This window comes from Elephas maximus, chromosome 6 (assembly GCF_024166365.1).
Source record: "Elephas maximus indicus isolate mEleMax1 chromosome 6, mEleMax1 primary haplotype, whole genome shotgun sequence".
NCBI classification, from domain to species: Eukaryota; Metazoa; Chordata; class Mammalia; order Proboscidea; family Elephantidae; genus Elephas; species Elephas maximus.
In genome coordinates, this window is record NC_064824.1 from 77,490,805 (window position 1) to 77,511,984 (window position 21,180).

At 37.9% G+C, this 21,180-nt stretch overlaps 1 protein-coding gene across 2 annotated transcripts in view; it reads right to left on the reverse strand.

The window, feature by feature from the left end:
- The window catches only part of SESTD1 (SEC14 and spectrin domain containing 1), a 128,114-nt gene that overhangs the window by 105,387 nt on the left and 1,547 nt on the right, over nt 1–21,180 (reverse strand). The gene's annotated exons all lie outside the window — the stretch shown is intronic.

A 21,180-nucleotide genomic window follows, 5' to 3' on the forward strand; every position in this document is an offset into this window, starting at 1 on the left:
ACACGCACACACACACATATACAGTGAAAGAAACACAAATGACAGTAGTTTCTCATCAGTGGATGCCCAAAGGAAGTGGCACAATACTTTTCAAGTATTAAAGAAAAGACTGTCAACCCTATACTCTGTGAAATCCTTTACAATTGACCATCCATATTCACATGTTCCACAGCCACGGATTTAACCAACAGGCAGATCGAAAATATTCACTGTGGGGAGGAGGGTGAGGAGAAAGTTCCAAAAAGCAAAACTTGACTTTGCCGCGTTTCAAGCACTATGCTGACTCCATGTGAATGAAGTGATGTGTAGGCATCCCCTGCCGTAGCATCCCACCATTTAACATTCCTCAGTCTCTCTCTACAACTCCTTGTTTGAGCACTGTTCGCCTTACGTCTCAGTAGTTTGCTACTTGCTTTGTGTGCACCCTTTGTTTCTGCGAAAAAATGGCCCCTAAAGAGCAATGAAGTGGTCAATCTCTCAAAGGCTAAGTGTCAAGGGGTTGCGGAGAGCGAGAGGAAGGAGTGTCAGGCTATTGAGGGATGGCTGGCTGCTACGTAAAGTGCTACAGCCTCAAGAACTTCAAGATCACGGAGAATCTGCATCAGCTGAGACACAGGCGGCATCAGCGTTCCCAGAAGAGCTCAAGAGACTCAAGAGAAAGGCTACCTTCCAGAGCACATCTTCAACTGTGATGAAACAACTATTTACACAGCATTTACATTGTATTAGTTATCATAAGTAATCTAGAGATGATTTAAAGTATACGGGATGATATGCAAATACTATGCCATTTTATATAAGGGACTTGAGCATCCATGGATTTTGTTATCTGCAGGGATCCTGAAACCAATCCCCAATGGATACCGAGGGACTGCTGTACTCAGTGAAAATATCCAGCAGGCATGCAGATGAAATCAAGACATTTCAGATGAAGGAAAACTAAGAGAAATTTTTGTAAGCAGACACACCCTAAAAGAATAAACCAAACCCACTGCCGTTGAGTCGATTCCGACTCATAGCGACCCTAGAAGAATTGCCTAAACAGAAAGAAAACATAAAAGAATCTTGAAACAAGAAGAAAGAAAAAAGAAACAGTAAATAAAAATATGAGTAATATAAGCAGCTTTCCTTCTTTTGAATTTTCTAAATTATATTTGACAGCTGAAGCAAAATAACACTATCTGACATGGTTCTAAATGTATGTAATGAAATATTTTAAGACAATTATAAAGGAAAAAAGGTAAAGAGACATATAAGGAGTAAGTTTCCACACTTCACTGAAACTGCAATAATGATGACGCTAATAGGCTGTGTAAGTTATGTCCCAGAGCAACTACCAAAAAAGATATACACAGAGGTATACTCAAAAGCACTCTGGACTCAGAACTCAAATTCTAGTAAAAAGACCAGACTTAACAGTCTGACTGAGACCAGAGGCACCCCGAAGACACGGCCCCCGGACTCTGTTAGCCCAGAAATGAAACCACTCCCGAAGCCAACTCTTCAGACGAAGATTAGACTAGACTATGAGACATAAAATGATACTCCTGAAGAGACTGCTTCTTAGCTGAAGTAGATACTTGAGACTAAACGGGCAGCTCCTGTCTGGAGGTAAGATGAGAAGACAAAAAGGGACAGGACCTGGTTGAATGGACACGGGAAATCCAGGGTAGAAAGGAGGCATGTGCTGTCACATTACAGAGTGAGCAACTAAGGTCAGATAACAATGTGTGTATAAATTTTTGTATGAGAAACTAACTTGAACTGTAAACTTTCACTTAAAGCACAAAAATAATAGAAAAAAAAAAGCACTCTGGGCAAATCAAAATAGAATTCTAAAATAATGTTCAAGTAACCCAAAGGAAGGCAGGAAAAAGAAAACAGAAAAGTGAAAAACAGAGAGAAAAACAGAAAACAAAAATAAAATGGCAGACTTAATAAGCCCTAACACACCACTAAACCCGTTGAAACACACCACTAACTACATTAAAAACACACCACTAACTACATTAAATGTAGTCAATGGTCTAAATGCAATAAGTAAAAGGCAGAGTGGATTACAAAACCTGACCCAACTATATGCTGTCTACAAGAAACTCACTTCAAATAGAAGTACACAGACAAGTTGAAAGTAAAAGGATGGGTAAGATGTATCATTAGTCAAAGGAAAGCAGGAATGCTTACATTAATACAAGATAAAGTAGACTTCAGAACAAAGAAAACTACCAGAGACTGAGAATACATTATATAATGATAAAAGGGTCAATTCATCAAGACGATGCAGCAATCCTGAATGCCTATGCACCAAACAAGAGAGCTCTAAGATATGCGAAGCAAAAGCTGAAAGAACTAAAAGGATAAATAGATAAATCAACAACTACAGTTGGAAACTTCAGCACTCCTCTCTCAACAACTGATAGAACTAATACACAGAAAATCAACAAGGATATTAAAGAATTCAATAATACTCCCAATCCACAGGATCTAATCAATATTTATAGAACACTCCACCAAATAGTAAAATACAGTCTTTTTGAGTATTCTTGGAATATATGCCAAGATAGGTCATATCCTGGCCATAAAACCTCAACAAATTTTGAAGAACTGAAATTATACAGTGTGTGTTCTCTGACCACAATGGAATCAAACTACAGTCAATAACACAACTGTAACAGCAAAATCTCCAAACACTTGGAAACTAAATAACACACTTCTAAATACAATATAAAATGAATTAGAATGAAATATAAAAAATTTGTGGAACACAGCTAAAGCAATGCTGAAAGGGAAATTTATAGCACAAATTTGTATATCATAAAGAGGAAAAATCTCAGATTTATAATCTAAGCTCTTATTTTAAGAGAAGATCAAATTAAACCCAAAACAAGCAGAAGGAAGGCAATAATAAAGAGCAAACATCAATGAAACTGAAAATAAAGCAGAACAAACAAAAAACCAATAGAGAAAATCAATGAAACAAAAGGCTAGTTCTTTGGGAAGAAAAATCAATAAAATTGACAAATTCCTAGCAAGAAAAAAAGGAGGGAGGGAGAAGACACAAATTACCAGTATGAGGAATGAAACGGGGATATCACTATAGACTCTGAAGACATCAAAAGGATAAGAGAGTACTGTGAATAACTCTAGGGCCCTGGGTGGTACAAATGGTTTGCACTCAGCTACTAACTAAAAGGTTGGTGGTTTGAATTCACCCAGAGGTGTGGCAATCTACTTTTTTAAGACTATAGCCACTGAAAACCTTATGGAGTAGAGTTCTACCTGACACACATGGGGTCACCATAAGTCAGAATCAACTCAGCGGCAGCAGGCTTATGAACAACTCTACACACATAAATTTGACAAATTAAACTGCCACTTCCTTGAAAACCACAAACTACCACCACTCACGCAATATAAAATAGATTAATTTGAACAGCTCTATAATTACCAAGAAAATTGAATTCATAATTTATTTAAAAAAAAAAAAACTTCGGCCCCAGATGGTTTCACTGGAGAAGTCTACCAAATGTTTAAAGAGAAATTAATACTAACTCCACACAATCTCTTAGAGAAAACAGAAGGGAACACTTCCCAATTTGTTTTATGAAGCTAGTATTACCCTAATACCAAAACCAAAGACATAAATAAAAACGCAAAAAATCCTTAACAAAATAGTAACAAACAGAATTCAGCAATATATAAAAAGATTATACACCATGAACAAGTGGGGTTGAATTATTCCAGGGATGAAAAGCTGGTTCCATATTTGATAATTACTCAATGTAATCCACCATATTAACAAGCTAACAGACAGAAATCACATAAATCATACCATTTGTGGCAGAAAAAGCAACTGGCAAAATTCAATAACCATTTATGATAAAGATTTCAAGAAAAATATGAATACAGGGGTATTCCCTCAACTTGATAAAGAGCTTGTACAAAAAAAAAAAAAACTAACAGCTAGCATCATACTTAATAGTGCAAGACTGAATGCTTTCCCCTGAGATTGGGAACAATGCAAATACGTCCACTCTCACCAATCTTATTCAATATAGTGCTGGAAGTTCTAGGTCATGCAACAAGGCAAGAAAAAGGAGAAAGCTGAACACTTGATACTATTAAGGAATTACTGTGAAATTTTTTGTATGACATATCTCTTTTGTGACCAGCGGGACATATATGTCACACATAATTTTCCACCTGTCAGGTTTATTGTTGTTGTTAGGTGCCGTCGAGTTGGTTCCGACTCACAGCGACCCTACGCACAACAGGATGAAACACTGCCCAGTCCTGAGCCATCCTTAACAATCGTTATGTTTGAGCCTATTGTTGCAGCCACTATGTCAGTCCACGTCGTTCAGGGTCTTCCTCTTTTACGCTGCCCTTGTGCTTTGCCAGGCATGATGTCCTTCTCCAGAGACTGATCCCTCCTGACAACATGTCCAAAATATGTAAGACGCAGTCTCGCCATCCTTGCTTCTAAGGAGCATTCTGGTTGTACTTCTTCCAAGACAGATTTGTTCGTTCTTTTGGCAGTCCATGGTACGTTCAATATTCTTCGCCAACACTACAATTCAAAGGCATCAATTCTTCTCCGGTCTTCCTTATTCATTGTCCAGCTTTCAAATGCATATAATGTGATCAAAATACCATGGCTTGCTGCAGGGGCACCTTAGTCTTCAAGGTGACATCTTTGCTCTTCAACACTTTTAAAGAGGTCCTTTGCAGCAGATTTACCTAATGCAATGCATCTTTTGATTTCCTGACTGCTGCTTCCATGGCTGTTGATTGTGGACCCAAGTAAAATGAAATCCTTGACAACTTCAATCTTTTCTCCGTTTATCGCGATGTTGCTCATTGGTCCAGTTGTGAGGATTTTTGTTTTATGTTGAGGTGCAATCCATACTGAAGGTTGTGGTCTTTGATCTTCATTAGTAAGTGCTTCAAGGCCTCTTCACTTTCAGCAAGCAAGGTTGTGTCATCTGCATAACTCACGTTGTTAATGAATCTTCCTCCAATCCTGACGCCCCGTTCTTCTTCACCTAGTCCAGGTTCTCGGATTATTTGCTCAGCATACAGATTGAATAGGTATGGTGAAAGAATACAACCCTGACGCACACCTTTCCTGGCTTTAAACCATGCAGTATCCCCTTGTTCTGTCTGAACAACTGCCTCATGGTCTATGTAAAGGTTCCTCGTGAGCACAATTAAGTGTTCTGGAATTTCCATTCTTCGCAGTGTTATCCATAGTTTGTTATGATCCACACAGTCAAATGCCTTTGCATAGTCAATAAAACACAGGTAAACATCCTTCTGGTATTCTCTGCTTTCAGCCAGGATCCATCTGACATCAACAATGATATCCCTGGTTCCACGTCCTCTTCTGAAACCAGCCTGAATTTCTGGCAGTTCCCTGTCAATATACTGCTACAGCCGTTTTTGAGTGATCTTCAGCAAAATTTTGCTTGTGTGTGATATTAATGACATTGTTCTATAATATCTACATTCGGTTGATCACCTTTCTTGGGAATAAGCATAAATATGGATCTCTTCCAGTCGGTTGGCCAGGAAGCTGTCTTCCATATTTCTTGGCATGGATGAGTGAGCACCTCCAGCGCTTCATCCACCTGTTGAAGCATCTCAATTGTTATTCCAACAATTCCTGGAGCCTTGTTTTTCGCCAATGCCTTCAGAGCAGCTTGGACTTCTTCCTTCAGTACCACTGGTTCCTGATCATATGCTACTTCTTGAAATGGTTGAACACCGACTAATTCTTTTTGGTATAATGACTCTGTGTATTTCTTCCATCTTCTTTTGATACTTCCTGCGTCATTTAATATTTTCCCCATAGAATCTTTCATTATTGCAACTCGAGGCTTGAATTTTTTTCTTCAGTTCTTTCGGCTTGAGAAACACCAAGTGTGTTCTTCCCTTTTGGTTTTCCATTTCCAGCTCTTTGCACATGTCATTGTAATACTTTACTTTGTCTTCTCGAGCCGCCCTTTGAAATCTTCTGTTCAGTTCTTTTACTTCATCAATTCTTCCTTTTGCTTTAGCTGCTCAACATTCGACAGCAAGTTTCAGAGTCTCCTCCGACATCCATCTTGGTCTTTTCTCTTTCCTATCTTTTCAATGACCTCTTACTTTCTTCATGTATGATGCCCTTGATGTCATTCCACAACTCGTCCGGTCTTCGGTCACTAGTGTTCAATGCATCAAATCCATTCTTCAGATGGTCTCTAAATTCAGGTTTATTGGGAGCCTGCTTTTCCACTACAGCAAGTGAAGCCATCAAGAGGGGATCTGTATTACTGTTGGAAGTGGAAGAAATGGGTGTGTGCACCAAATTACTATTTTTACAGGATATTGTATAAGATGGTGCAGCCAGCTGCATCCTGTAGGCATATGTTTCCCAACAACTTGCACCTGAGTCCACAGGGGCATTTGTGTCCCAGTGTCCAAAGGGACATATGCATCCCATTAATCCTACCCCTCCCAGAGTCCAAAGGGACATACGCATCCACCAAAGAGCACAGGGACATATGAGTCCCACCAAGCCTACTGCCAGAGTCCAGAGAGACACACTCAACGATTCAGCATGCAGTCCATTAACGGAAAACAAAACTAATCAACAACAAAAAACAATTTTTTTAATTTAATCCGGTCATGAAAGGGATATGGAACTGTAGCTATGTTTTGTTTTTTAATTAAAAAAAAGAACCCTTATCTTTGAGCCATAAATAATAAAATATTTACAGATGAAACAATAGGATATATGGAATATGCCTCAAAAAAAGCAGGAGGGGGAAGGGGGAAGTGAGTGGGCATATATATGAAAGATAGTCCTCATGAGTTATTCATTGTTGAAGCTGGATGATGGGTACACTGTATTATTCCGTATACTTTTGCTTGCTTCCCATAAGAAATTGCTTTCATACTGATACTACGATTGAGGGAGCTGGGTCAGTAGAGTTAATGGGTTACTTGAGCTATCCTTTGCCCTCTCTACTCTTAAACTTAATTATTCAGAACCCAAGATTCTCAGATTCCAAAGTGTCTACTTCTTTCCCCTGGTTTAATCTTTCTTTCCTTCTTTCAGCATGGTGACCATTTTTGTATCATCTCCTCTGCTCCAACCCCCGGTAATCTGTTCTTACATCGCAGAGTTTTTGTAGCTTCCAGCCTTGGCATGTACATGTGGTGGGGGCGGGGAGGAGTAGTAATACACGGCTGGCTAGGTTGAGCTCACAGACTCTAAACGTGAAACTCAAATGCAAAGAAAAAAGCAAAGAACGAACACCACCCCTCAACTCCCATCCAGGGGATTTAAAGATTTGGTGTAGTTGGAGGGTGGGGAAAGAGTGGTTTTGTGTGCTGGACAGAAGGGGGTTAATGATAACCATTAAACAGTGCCTGACAGAAAGAAGCTATCAACTGGAATGATTAGACATACTGGAGCACACAAGGGGAAGGAAAAAATTTCTAAAATTGGATATTAAAGTTAACTAATTACAATTATATATGTGAACTGCTTTTAATTTATCCCTAATTATTATGAAACATAATCACACATCTCATATGTGTCAGAACTAACTTCATGCTGAGTTTTACTTTAATAAAACTGCAATCTTTTGTTCCATCCCAACCTCTGCATATTTTTTCATTCTTGGTTGCAAATGTAGCATGGTGATTCCTCTAAAAACATTTTTCCCCCCTTAAACCTTTTTTAAAAATGTTACCAAGACAGCATGCTGTCACACCTCAGCAACTTGGTGTCCAATTTTTCAGCAGTAGCCCATCCTGCAACTAAGTACTTATAGTCTTCCCAAGCCCAAACTATTTCTTACCTGTTACTGTAACACTTTTCTAAATAAAACATTTTTTATCATTTCCCAGCTGATGAGGCACAAATGACTTCACACAAGTAGCATCAAAATCTAAACTCTTAAATGACTTAATGCAAAGACACTCAAATTAATTCATAATAAAAGAAATGTACCACAGACTGACAAAGATCCAATAATTTGGCAACACATTGGAAAGAGGAACACAGACGTGCTCATATATTCCTGGTGGAAGTGCAAAACAGTATAACCTCTGTGGAGGACAATTTGGCAGTATCTATCAAAACCAGAAATTTGAGTACCTTTGATCTTGAAATCTCATTCATCTCATATAGTAATCACCACTGTGTGTAAAATAATTTATATACATATACAATATTCACTGCAACACTGTAATGACAAAAATAATGATGACAATAGCAAACACTTACCTAGTACTTCACTATTGTGCCACACACTGTTCTATGCACTTCACACATTTTCTTATTTAATCCTCCCAACAATCCTATGAGATAGGTACTATTAACATCTCCATCATATAGACAGAGAAGCTAAGAGGTCAAGTATAAGAAGCAAAAGATCACATGGCTAGCGTGGAGCCAGGATCTGAGCAAGTAGAAGCTGGAATTTCTGAACTCGAAGATAAATCACTTGGCACTAATATATTTGAAGAAAAATCAGATAAAAGAATTTAAAAAAAATGAAGAAAACTTAAGAATCATGTGGGACTCTATCAAGAGAAATAACCTACAAGTGATTGGAGTACCAGAACAGGGAGGGATAACAGAAAATACAGACAGGATTGTTGAAGATTTGTTGGCAGAAAACTTCCCTGATATCATGAAAGATGAGAAGATATCTCTCCAAGATGGTCATCGAACTGCACATAAGGTAGATCTTAAAAGAAAGTCACCAAGACATATCATAATCAAACTTGCCAAAACAAAGATACAGACTTTTAAGAGCAGCGAGGGATAAATGAAAAGTCACCTACAAAGGAGAGCCAATAATAAGAAGCTCGGACTACTCGGCAGAAACCATGTAGGCAAGAAGGCAATGGGATGGTATATTTAAAAAATTGAAGGAAAAAAATTGCCTGCCAAGAATCATATATCCACCAAAACTGTTTCTTAAATATGAAGGTGAAATTAAGACATTTCCAGATAAACACAAGTTTAGGGAATTTGTAAAAACCAAAAGAAATACTAAAGGGAGTACTTTGGTTAGAAAATCAATAATATCAGGTATCAACCCAAGACTAGAACACTGCGCAGAGCAACCAGAAGGCAACCCAGACAGGGAAATCCAAAAAACAAAGCAAGAATTAAAAAAAAAAAAAAAGCTCAAAACAGGGAAACAGCGATGTTATTATATAAAAGAAGACAACATTAATAAAGAGGGACTAAGAAATGTAATCAAACACCTTCCACATGGAGAGGAAGATATGGCGATACAAAAAAATAAAAGTTAGGTTTAGATTTAGAAAAATAGGGATAAATAATAAGGTAACCACAAAGGAGACAAACTATCCTACTCATCAAAATGAAATACAAGAAAAAAATAGAGACTCAACAGAAACAAAATCAACAAGAAATATGAGGAAAGGACAATATATAAAGATAATCTACACAGCACACAAAATTAAGTGGGAAAAAGAAACTGTCAACAACACAAAAAAGACATCAAAATCACAGCACTAAATTCATACCTATCCATAATTACCCTGAATGTAAATGGACTAAATGCACCAACAAAGAGACAGAGAGTGGCAAAATGGATTAAAAAACAAGGTCCGTTTATATGCTGCCTACAAGAGACACAACTTAGAGACACAAACAAACTAAAACTCATAGGATGGAAAAAAATATATCAAGCAAACAACAATCAAAAAAGAGCAGGAGTGGCAATATTCATTTCTGACAAAACAGTTACCTGATTTTAGAACCTAGTATACCACCACAGTAGTCAAAAAAGCCTGGTACTGGTACAACAACAGATACATAGACCAACGGAACAGAATTGAGAATCCAGACATAAATCCATCCACATATGAGCAGCTGATATTTAACAAAGGCCTCAAAACAGTTACATGCGGAAAAGACAGTCTTTTTAACAAATGGAGCTGGCAGAACTGGATATCCACCTGCAAAAAAATGAAACAAGACCCATACCTCACTCCTTGCACGAAAACAAGCTCAAAATTGATCAAAGACCTAAATATAAAATCTAAAACGATAAAGATCATGGACGAAAAAATAGGGACAACGTTAGGAGCCCTAACACATGGCATAAACAGTATACAAAACATTATTAAGAACGCAGAAGAAAAACTAGATAACTGGGAGCTCCTAAAAATCAAACACTTATGCTCATCCAAAGACTTCACCAAAAGAGTAAAGAGACTACCTACAGACTGGGAAAAAGTTTTTAGCTATGACATTTCTGATGTGCGCCTGATCTCTCAAATCTACATGATACTGCAAAAACTCAACCACAAAAAGACAAATAACCCAATTAAAAAATGGGCAAAAGTTATGAATAGACGCTTCACTAAAGACGACATTCAGGTAGCTAACAGATACATGAAGAAATGTTCACAATCATTAGCCATTAGAGAAATGCAGATCAAAACTACAATGAGATTTCATCTCACTCCAACAAGGCTGACATTAATCCAAAAAACACAAAATAATAAATGTTGGAGAGGCTGTGGAGAGACTGAAACACTTATACACTGCTGGTGGGTATGTAAAATGGTACAAACACTTTGGAAATCGATTTGGTGCTTCCTTAAAAAGCTAGAAATAGAATTACCATATGATCCAGCAATCCCACTCCTCGGAATATATCCTAGAGAAATAAGAGCCTTTACACGAACAGATATATGCATACCCATGTTTACTGCAGCACTGTTTACAATAGCAAAAAGATGGCAGCAACCAAAGTGCCCATCAACAGATGAATGGATAAAAAAATTATGGGTATATTCACACAATGGAATACTAAAAAAAAAAACAAAAAACCCAGTGCTGTTGAGTCGATTCCGACTCATAGCGACCCTATAGGCATCGATAAAGAACAGTGAGCAATCTGCGAAACATTTCATAACATGGAGGAACCTGGAAGGCATTATGCTGAGTGAAATTAGTCAGTTGCAGAAGGACAAATATCATATAAGACCACTATTATAAGAACTTGAGAAACAGTTTAAACTGAGAAGAAAACATTCTTCTGTGGTTACGAGAGAGAAGAGGGAGGGAGGGTGGAAGACGAGTATTCACTAATTAGATAGTAGATAAGAACTATTTTAGGTGACGGGAAAGACAACATACAATACCGGTGAGGTCAGCACAACTGGACTAAACCAAAAGCAAAGAAGTTTCCTGAATAAACTGAATGGTTCGAAGGCCAATGTAGCAGGGGCAGGGGTTTGGAGACCATGGTTTCAGGGGACATCTAAGTCAATTGGCATAATAAAATTTATTAAGAAAACATTCTGCATCCCACTTTGAAGAGTGGTGTTTGGGGTCTTAAACACTACCAAGCAGCCAACTAAGATGCATCAATTGGTCTCAACCCACCTGGATCAAAGGAGGATGAAGAACACCAAGAACACAAGGTAATTATGAGCCCAAGAGACACAAACGGTCACGTGAAACAGAGACTACATCATCCTGAGACCAGAAGAACTAGATGGTGCCCGGCCAGAACCGATGACTGCCCTGACAGGGAACACAACAGAGAACCCCTGAGGGAGCAGGAGAGCAGTGGGATGCAGACCCCAAATTCTTGTAAAAAGACCAGGCTTAATGGTCTGACTGAGACTAGAAGGACCCCGGTGGTCATGGCCCCCAGACCTTCTGTCAGCCCAGGACAGGAACCATTCCCTAAGCCAACTCTTCAGACATGGATTGGACCGGACAATGGGTTGGAGAGGGATGCTGGTGAGGAGTGAGCTTCTTGGATCAGGTGGACACTTGAGACTATGTTGGCATCTCCTGCCTGGAGGGGGAATGAGAGGGTAGAGGGGGTTAGAAACTGACGAAATGGACACAAAAAGAGAGTGGAGGGAGAAAGCAGGCTATCTCATTAGGGGGAGAGTAATTGAGAGTATGTAGCAAGGTGTATATGTTTTTATGTGAGAGACTGACTTGATTTGTAAACTTTCACTTAAAGCACAATAAAAATTATAAAAAGAAAAAATAGGCAAATGTTGTGTCATATATTTTTACAACAATAAAAATATTTTTAAAATTTTCAAAATAAAATAAAGCTCCTTTAATTTCCCCTCCCACTTGGAGGGTGAACTGGATTTAATAACTCACTTCTAAAAACAGAGTATGTAAAAAGGAAAAATAGCAACCTTACAGTGAAGAAACATGGCAAATACCACCTTAACCAAGTGACCAAAGTTAAGGACATCAGTGATGTCATGTAAACAGGAGGTACTCCCTCTCTCATATGATGTAATAAGAAGGCTGATTCAGCTTTGTGGATTTTTTCCAAAAAATCTACCACCCCATTCTAATAAGGCAAAAAAATATCAGACAAACTCATATAGAGAAACATTTTATAAAAGTTCTGACCAGTATTCCCAAAACTGTAAAGGTATGAAAAACAAGGAAAGACTGAGAAACTGTCAGGAGGCCACAGGAAGCTAAGGAGACATGACAACTAAACGCAGTGTGGTATTCTGGATGGGATCCTGGAACAGAAAAATAACGTTCATGAAAAAACTGGTATCTTAGTTTCCCAGGACTGCTATAACAAAATACTATAAAGCAAATGGCTTTAAAGAACAGAAATTTATTTTCTCACAGTTCTATAGGCTAAAAGTCCAAATCAGGGTCTTAGCCATGCTTAATTCCTTCCGTGAGCCTCTCTCCCATTTCTGGTAACTGCCAGCCATCCTTGGCATCTCTTTGCTGGTTATAGATGCATTTGCCTCTGTTGTCACGGGCATCTCCCCCTGCGTGTCTGTCTCTCTGTGCCTGTACTCTGCTTTATAAGACACCACGCAGAAGGGATTAGGTTTAGGACTTATCCTACTCTGGAGTAACCTAACAAAAGAAAACCCATTTCTAAGCCAGATCACAGGTACAGGGGTTACGACTTCAACATATATTTTGCGGGGACAAAATTCCATTCATAACAACTGGTGAATTCCAAATAAAATCCGGAGTTTATCTAAAAGTACTATACCAATATTGGTTTCTTCCCATGTACCATGGTAAAATGGTAACATTATGGGAAACGGAAACTGAGTGAAGGATATATAGGAGCTGTTTGTACTATATTTGCCACTTTTCTGTAAATCTAAAACAATCCCAAAACAAAAAGTTTATTAAAAAAAGAAAACTCTTCGTGTATTGGTATTTTTTAAAATCTCTAAGAGGTGGAAAGGGTGAGTAATAGCGTGTATGATACAGAAGAAGCAGTATGTACACCGGTATTGAAAGTATCATTTGTGTAAGAAGGATGGGAAAACACATACGTATACATAAAATATTTCTGGAAGAATACATAAGAATCTGATGGCATTGGTTAATTTTGAGGAAGAAAGAACTGAGTGGCTGAGAAATAGGAGTAAAAGGAAGACTTTAATCATGTGTTTTTTTGTACCTTTTTAAACAGGTGAATGCATTACCTAAAGAACGAGCAACTTTTAAAACAAAAAAGATGACAAGGACCTGAACTAAAGCAAAGGCAGTGGAAATAACGTAGGAGATTAATAAGAGAAAATTTTAGGAAATTAAGAAAACTAATCTCCTCCATCAGTCAAGGCCTCCCACACCCCTTTCCTCATCTTTTCCACCAATCTCGTTTCTCCTTAATGCCCTACAGAAGTTCTATTCTAGCTGAACCAATCTGACTTCCAGCTTTAATAAGTCACCTGCTTTTTTCAGTACTTCCCCAAATCTATATCTCTCGCTGCAACACTTAGCTCTGAATTTAAAAGTCACGCACCTGTTGCGCCACTCAGCATCCTACATATTTTGTCTATACGATGGATGGCAAACACAGGCACTCATGCCATCACTATTCCTACCCATAACAGCAACAAATATTGTTCAACAATAACAGTACCTTTACGCACTAAATCCAGATGCTGTCTCAAACTACCTTGCGATGCAGTATTCCTGGCAGCCACCATTATCAATCAGAGCTGGACCATGAAATGAAACCTATTTGTTATATCTGGTCTCTATTGTATTAACCTGTTTGCCTTGATATGTTCCTCCATAGATTTCATAGATGAAATATATATATACATATACACACATCAAACCCACTGCCGTCAAGTCGATTCCAACTCATAGAACAGACCAGAGCTGCCCCGCAGTTTCCAGAGCCCTGGTGGCATAGTGGTTAAGAGTTTGGTGGCAACCCAAAAGGTCTGCAACTTGAATCCAGCAGCTGCCCTTTGGAAATATATATATCCCATTTTGTTCTTAAAAGGCTTTATGAGACTTATAATACATGAACTATAAAAAGTTAATAAATTAAAGATTAAAGTAAAAGAATAAAAAAAGAATACAAAAGTGGTGCCACACACAAGGCTAAAAAATGTACATAAAAAAACCTATATGCCTGCTCTCGGATAGACCACAAATCTGGCTCTCGTTTTCTAGTAACCATTACAAAAAGGAAAACACAACCCACAAGCCAGGAGGAAAACAAAAGTAGTCAGGAGTGGAAATACCAAGTACTTGGTACTCAGATCAGACAGTAATTTTTAAAAGGGAAAGAGAACAGTATATAATGAATAGGGTATACAAGATACACAACTTCCAGTTTTCAAAGAATTGGGTTGTTTCTGATAGTGTCCCTTAGGAGAGAGCTATGGCATCCTACCAAAACCCAATTCAATAACACTGACTTAACAAAAAGAAGGCATAAGCGTTAAGAGCCCTCTGCCTTTTCACTTTGTTTCCTCCTTCTGTGCCTCCCTAACTACATTATAAACTCTTTGAAGACAAGAACCATATCTAACTCTTATACATCCCTCCCTATATGTTGTGTATTCTGCAACAAAAAAAGTATTCAATTAAAGTATCTGCACAGCGCAATTCAAGCCTACTCTGATCAAAATTCTCTAATCTAAACATAGGAATTCCCACCCCTATACAACACAGTAAAAATTCTAACTGAAACCTCAATAGACTGAATTTCTAAACCTTCTATTCTGAGTCACAATTTAATTTCTGACATCCCAACAGCATTTTTTGTTTTGCATATAACTAGCACAAGGCTTGCAAAGATACCAAAATCAATACCACTGAATTTCATCAAACAAAATGAAGCCCATAAGCAAAAGTTCTGGCAATGCCTATCAAAGGTAAGACAATATTATTGTCTTTCAAGAATGTAATCAATAGCTCTTTACAAACCAGCTGACAAAGGCAGATTCATTTTTTAAACTACTCTGCAAATCCATTAGAAGACAATGAATTATAATGCAGATTTCCTCAACTCCTTTCCAAGAATCTGCAGTTTCTGCAAACGCCAAATGGCTAGAAAACTGTACTTCCTGGCTTACAACACACACACACGCACACACACACTCAAACAAGCTTATATTTCCTTTTATGATCACTACCTACACACACACACACATATACACACACACAAACAAGCTTATATTTCCTTTTATGATCACTACCTACCCACTGCTCCTTTACCTACTCAAATTGGAAATGCAATGAAGACCAAGTAATAAAGTTATTTAGGCAAAACGATCATGCACAACACAAAGTATTTAAAAATCTTAAATTACTACTCTTAAGCATAGGTCTTAGAACACAATAACAATTCTCTATTTGTATTTTATTAATGGAAATTGTTAATACATAACTAGTCTCATTTTAAAATGGTTTTCTTTTTTATACACTTAGTATTCCAGTTTACAACACACTCCTTATTTAGTATTGCCAGTATGCAGGAACACACCCTATTATTCCCATGAGGTAACAGTTGTAATGAGTGAAAGACCATGGATAGGACTGAGGTGTCCACCAAGTGGAGCTTGGAAAATCCAATTCCTGTGCCTTTGTTTCTTCATCTATAAAAAGGAAAATGACAATCATCTCTGTATGATAGGATTACTGGGAGAATTAATGAGTACACTGCCTAGTAAATGCACATAAACAGGTCCTCAGTAAGTATTAGTTATCATGTTTTGTTTTGTTTTGTTTATAGGTAAGGAAACAAACAGAAGGATCTCAGCAGTTAGGTGACCTGTCCAAGGCCAATGGATACTAAGTATAGTACACAGAATAAAACTTTGACTTAGGGTCAAATGCTCTTTCCATTATAACAAGTAGCCTTAAAATAGCAGGACTTCATGTTTGGAACTGCTGGTACTCATTACGTGCAAGGAAAGAAAATTAACAATTTGAACACCTGCTACATGCCAGGCACTATACTAATCTCTTTTCTCACGTTGCTGTTGTATGCCCTGGAGTGAATTCCAACTCATAGTGACTCTATAGGACAAAGCAGAACTGCCCCATAGGGTATCCTAGGCTGTTATCTTTATGAGAGCAGATTGCCAAGTCTTTTCTCCAAGAGAGCCACTGGTGGGTTCAAACTGCTGAACTTTTGGTTAGCCGCCAAATGCTTAACCATTGCACCACCAAGGCTCCTCTCTTTTCCCATACCAAAAAAACCCCAAACCCAACGCCATTGAGTCAATTCCGACTCATAGCGACCCTACGGGACAAAGGAGAGCTGCTCCATAGTTTCCAAGGCGTGCCTGGCGGATCTGAACTGCTGACCTCTTGGTTAGCAGCTGTAGCACTTAACCACTACGCCACCACGGTTTCCTCTTTTCTCACAGCTACCCTATAAAGAAGGTACCCTCGTGATGCAAATGGTTAAGTGCTCGGTTGCTAACCAAAAGGTTGGTTGTTTCAACCTACCCAGCAGCTCCACAGGAGAAAGACCTGACAATCTGCTTCCGTAAAGGTCACACCCTAAAAAACCCTATGGGGTCACTATGAGTCAAAATGGACTCAACAGCACCTAACATCAACAACCCTATAAGTAGATGTTAACTGATTTTACTGAGAGAAATTAACTTGTCCGATGTCACCGGCTAATGAAAGATTAATCCAGGTCTGTTTACTCCACTGCTCGACCCAACTATCCTGCCTCAAATGGGTGCAGGTATTTAGAAACCTCTGTCTACCAAAATTAAATTCTAAATGGCCTGGAAATTTTTATCAATCCTTCCACCTTAGTGGAAATCCTCTCTAGCTCCATCCTTCTCCTTAAATCTGTTCCTATTAGGCTAAGGCACATAATTATAATAAATATGACAAATTTACATTTGAGTAGCATGTTACAATTTCAAAAAAATTATTATTTTTTTTCATTTTTCTTAGCTACAGCTAGAGAGCTTTCTGTATTATACTAAGGCTTTCCACATATAAATTCAATCTATTACTTTCCAGGTTCCTGTGAGGTAGGAATTATTGCAATTTTACAGATGAAGAAACAGAAGTCTGGAGAGGGTAAGTAACTTGCCAAAACATTACACAACTAGTAAGTAGAAGTGTAGGATTCTGCCTTGGGTCTCGCTCAGCAAAAAGCCCAAGCACTCCTGTATAAACTGTTTTATTTATTCATTTGCAATAGAAAATAGGGGTTAAAATTTGATAGAACAGTAAAAAATGAAAAGGTCATTTCACATCTCTTCCCTCCCCCAAAGCTATCAGGTGATTTCTAATAAAAGAAGGGCAAGGGCAAGACATTTTAAACTGTTGCAGAGCACAGAAAAAAATGGAACGGTTCTTAATTCTTTCCTGGAGGCTGGCTTAATCCTGACACCAAAATCAAATAGGGCTGGCAAACTAAAAACAAACAAATATTATGTTTATCATTTGTGAATATAGATGCATGTCTTAAATAACACATTTAAGAGAAAAAGAAATACATACAGTATAATCCCATCTGTGAAAGAAAAATCACCATGAATGTAATTGCATGTATGTACATAAATGCATAACTGTACCTACACACACACATACGTGCAAAGATACAGGTCTGTAAATGTAACCGCTAAACTGTTAATAGTGGTTATGTGGGACAGAAATGGGGTTGAGGCTGAAGAAAGAGAAGGGAAAAAGAAGCAAAAGGGGATCTCCAGCTTTTACTCTCTATGTTCATGTATTCTTTAAATTTTTATAATTAACCTGTATTGGGCTTGACAAAATACATAAATGAAAACCACTGCCTAAATATTCATTTGCTGTATCTCCTCACTGCTTAAAGTTGATTCTGACTCATAGCGATCCCTATAAGACAAAGTAGAACTGCCCCATAGGGTTTCCAAGGAAATGTCTGGTGGATTCACGCTGCCAACCTTTTGGTTAGCAGCCAAAAGCTTAACCATTGCACCACTAGGGTTTGTTATTAAAAAAAAAAAAAAAACCAAACCCGATGCCATCAAGTCTATTCTGACTCACAGCGACCATCGAGGACAGAGTAGAACTGCCCCATAGGGTTTCCAAGGAGCACCTGGTGGATTTGAACTGCCAACCTTTTGGTTACCAGCCATAGCTCTTAACCGCTATACCACCAGGGCTTGTTATAACTAAAATGAATTCCTTTATTAACTCACTGGTCGTCATTCATTTCAGAAACACTTAGGGTACAATTCCTATGCATAGGGCACTGAACTAAGCACTTGGAAAACAAAGATGTGCCCAGTCACAAGGTACTCAGAGCTTGTTTTTTAGGCCCCAAATCAAACAGTTACTGCCACTCATAATTCTTAAACCAAAGATACAATGTTGAGCTTTAAGTTAAAATCTAATTTTTTATCATTTATTATTTTTTAGATCATATGTCAGGGATAAAAATACTTCCTTTTTCTGCAATTTGTACTCCCTTTACTCTAAAAAAAGAGTAACATAATTTTTAGTCAGTTTTCTAAAAAAACTGTATTCATTTGTAATCATTGTGTGTCAGGCACTATGCTGGACAACGGACATACAATGATGAATAAATAACATGTGGTCTCTACCTAGCCTCTGAAGAGCTGACAATTTTCCATGACCTACTATGTCTGATACAGAGCAGTACAAGAAAACTGAAATGTGTACCTTAGTAATCCTGCACTTCAAAATGAATCTGGCAGACCACCTCCTTCAAAGTAAAATTTCAGCTTAACCCAGAAAAATAATTTTTCTCAAAAATGTGAAATTGTTGAATTCTTTTACAATGAGAGGGAATAAACTAATGGGGCGGGGGGAGGGTATGTCAGCCTCAGGGGAATAGAAAGCACAACGGCTCAGAGTGAACAGTGGATTGGTTCTAGAATCAGCTACACCACTAAGAAGCTGTTACTTGGTTTACTTGCGCTGTTGCCCCACTGGAAATAAATAACACCAAACTCATTAGGGTTGAACAAAATCAAGAGTTATTTGGAAAAGCGTAACAAAATCTGGTGAATATGATGCAATGTTGGCCTAGGTCCCCAATACCTGCTTTTCTGTCGCTGCTGCTTGGTTTGGTTACTTTTTTACTTCCCACTTTGTCACTAACTAGCCAACCAAATTCACAAACATGGTTTAACTTCTGTATGCTTCATGAAGTGGAAAGAATGCAGAGAGTAAGGAGTGTTCTAAACACCTGAGTTCACTGTATACAGACCCTGTCTCTGACTAACTCCGTAAGGTTAAAAAACAAGCAAGTTATTTAACCTCTTTGTACTCAGTTTCCTCATAGTAAAATAGGGACAAACCTACCTTACAGGATTATTTTAAAGATTAAAGGAGAAAATACATGTAAAAAACATAAACACTTAGCAAACAAACAAACAAACAAAAAACCAAACTCACTGCCATCGAGTCAATTCCGACTCATAGCAACCCTATAGGACAGAGTAGAGCTGCCCCATAGAGTTTCCAAGAAGCGGCCAGCAGATTCAAACTGCTGACCTCTTGGTTAACAGAGGTAGCACTTAACCACTATGCAACCAGGGTTTCCTAAACACTTACAGATTGAATAAACATTTGTCCAAAGAAGATATGCAAATAGCCAAAAAGAAAATGGAAAGGCACTCAACATCATTAGCCACTAGGGAAATGCAACTCAAAACCACAATGAGATACCACTTCACACCTACTAGGATTGCTATTATCAAAATAAAGAAAAAACACAGTGTTGGTGAGGATACAGAGAAATTGGAACCCTCATGTACTGCTAGCGGGAATTTAAAATGGTGCAAATGCTGTGGAAAACAGTTTGGCGGTTTTCTTTTTCTCAAAAAATTAAACATAGATTTACTACACGGCCCAGCAATTCTACTCCTAGGCATATACCCAAGGAAACTGAAAATATATGTCCACCCAAAAACTTGTACACAAGCGTTCACGGAAGCATTATTCTTAATAGACAAAAAGCGGAAACAACCCAATGTCCATCAACTGATGAATGGATAAACAAAATGTGGTATATACCTAAAATGCAATATTATCTGGCAATAAAAAGGAATGAAGCACTGATTCATGTACAATACGGATGAACCTTAAAAATATTACGCTAAGTGAAAGAAGCAAAATGTGAAAGGCCACATATTGTACGATCCCATTTATATGAAATGTTCAGAATAGGCAAATCCATAGACAGAAAGTAGATTAATGGCTGCCAAGTGCTAGGGGGAGGCAAGACAAGGGAGTAGACTGCTATGGGTTATAGTTTCTTTTTGGGATGGGGAAAATGTTTTGGAAGAAGTACCCAACCTCTGACTACACTAAAACCACAGACCTGTACACTTTAAAAGCATAAATTTCATGGTATATGAATTCTATACCTCAATGAAAGAAAACTATTATGGAGATTTAAGTTTCTGGGACTTTCCACTGGAAAATATTTTTCTCAAAAGACTTCCCTATAGATCCATATTTGTAGAAGACAATGTCTCCTGTTGCTTGTCTCTGAAAAGTTAGATGTTACACAGATTACTTGTATTTTTAGTAAAGTAAAACTACTAATTATGCCAGAAGAAATATTCTATAAATCAGATTAATCTGGTATAATTTTATTTCTTCAAAAGAAATGTTCTTATTAATTCTGAGTTTGTTTTTAGGGAGCAGAAAGAGCTTCAAGGAGTCCTCATGCAGGACATTAAAAAGAGGTCAAATATAATTATTTTCTGTTTTTTAATTAGCGGACATTTAGTTTTCAGATGTCAATGGTAAAACGATTTCCTGTTATTTGGGGTATAAAAACAATCCTATAAAGTTGTGTAATGCTTTCTAAGTCCTTTGGGGATTTTTTCATGTATTTGGCCATACAGTAAAGACAGTCACCAACTTCTGACCAC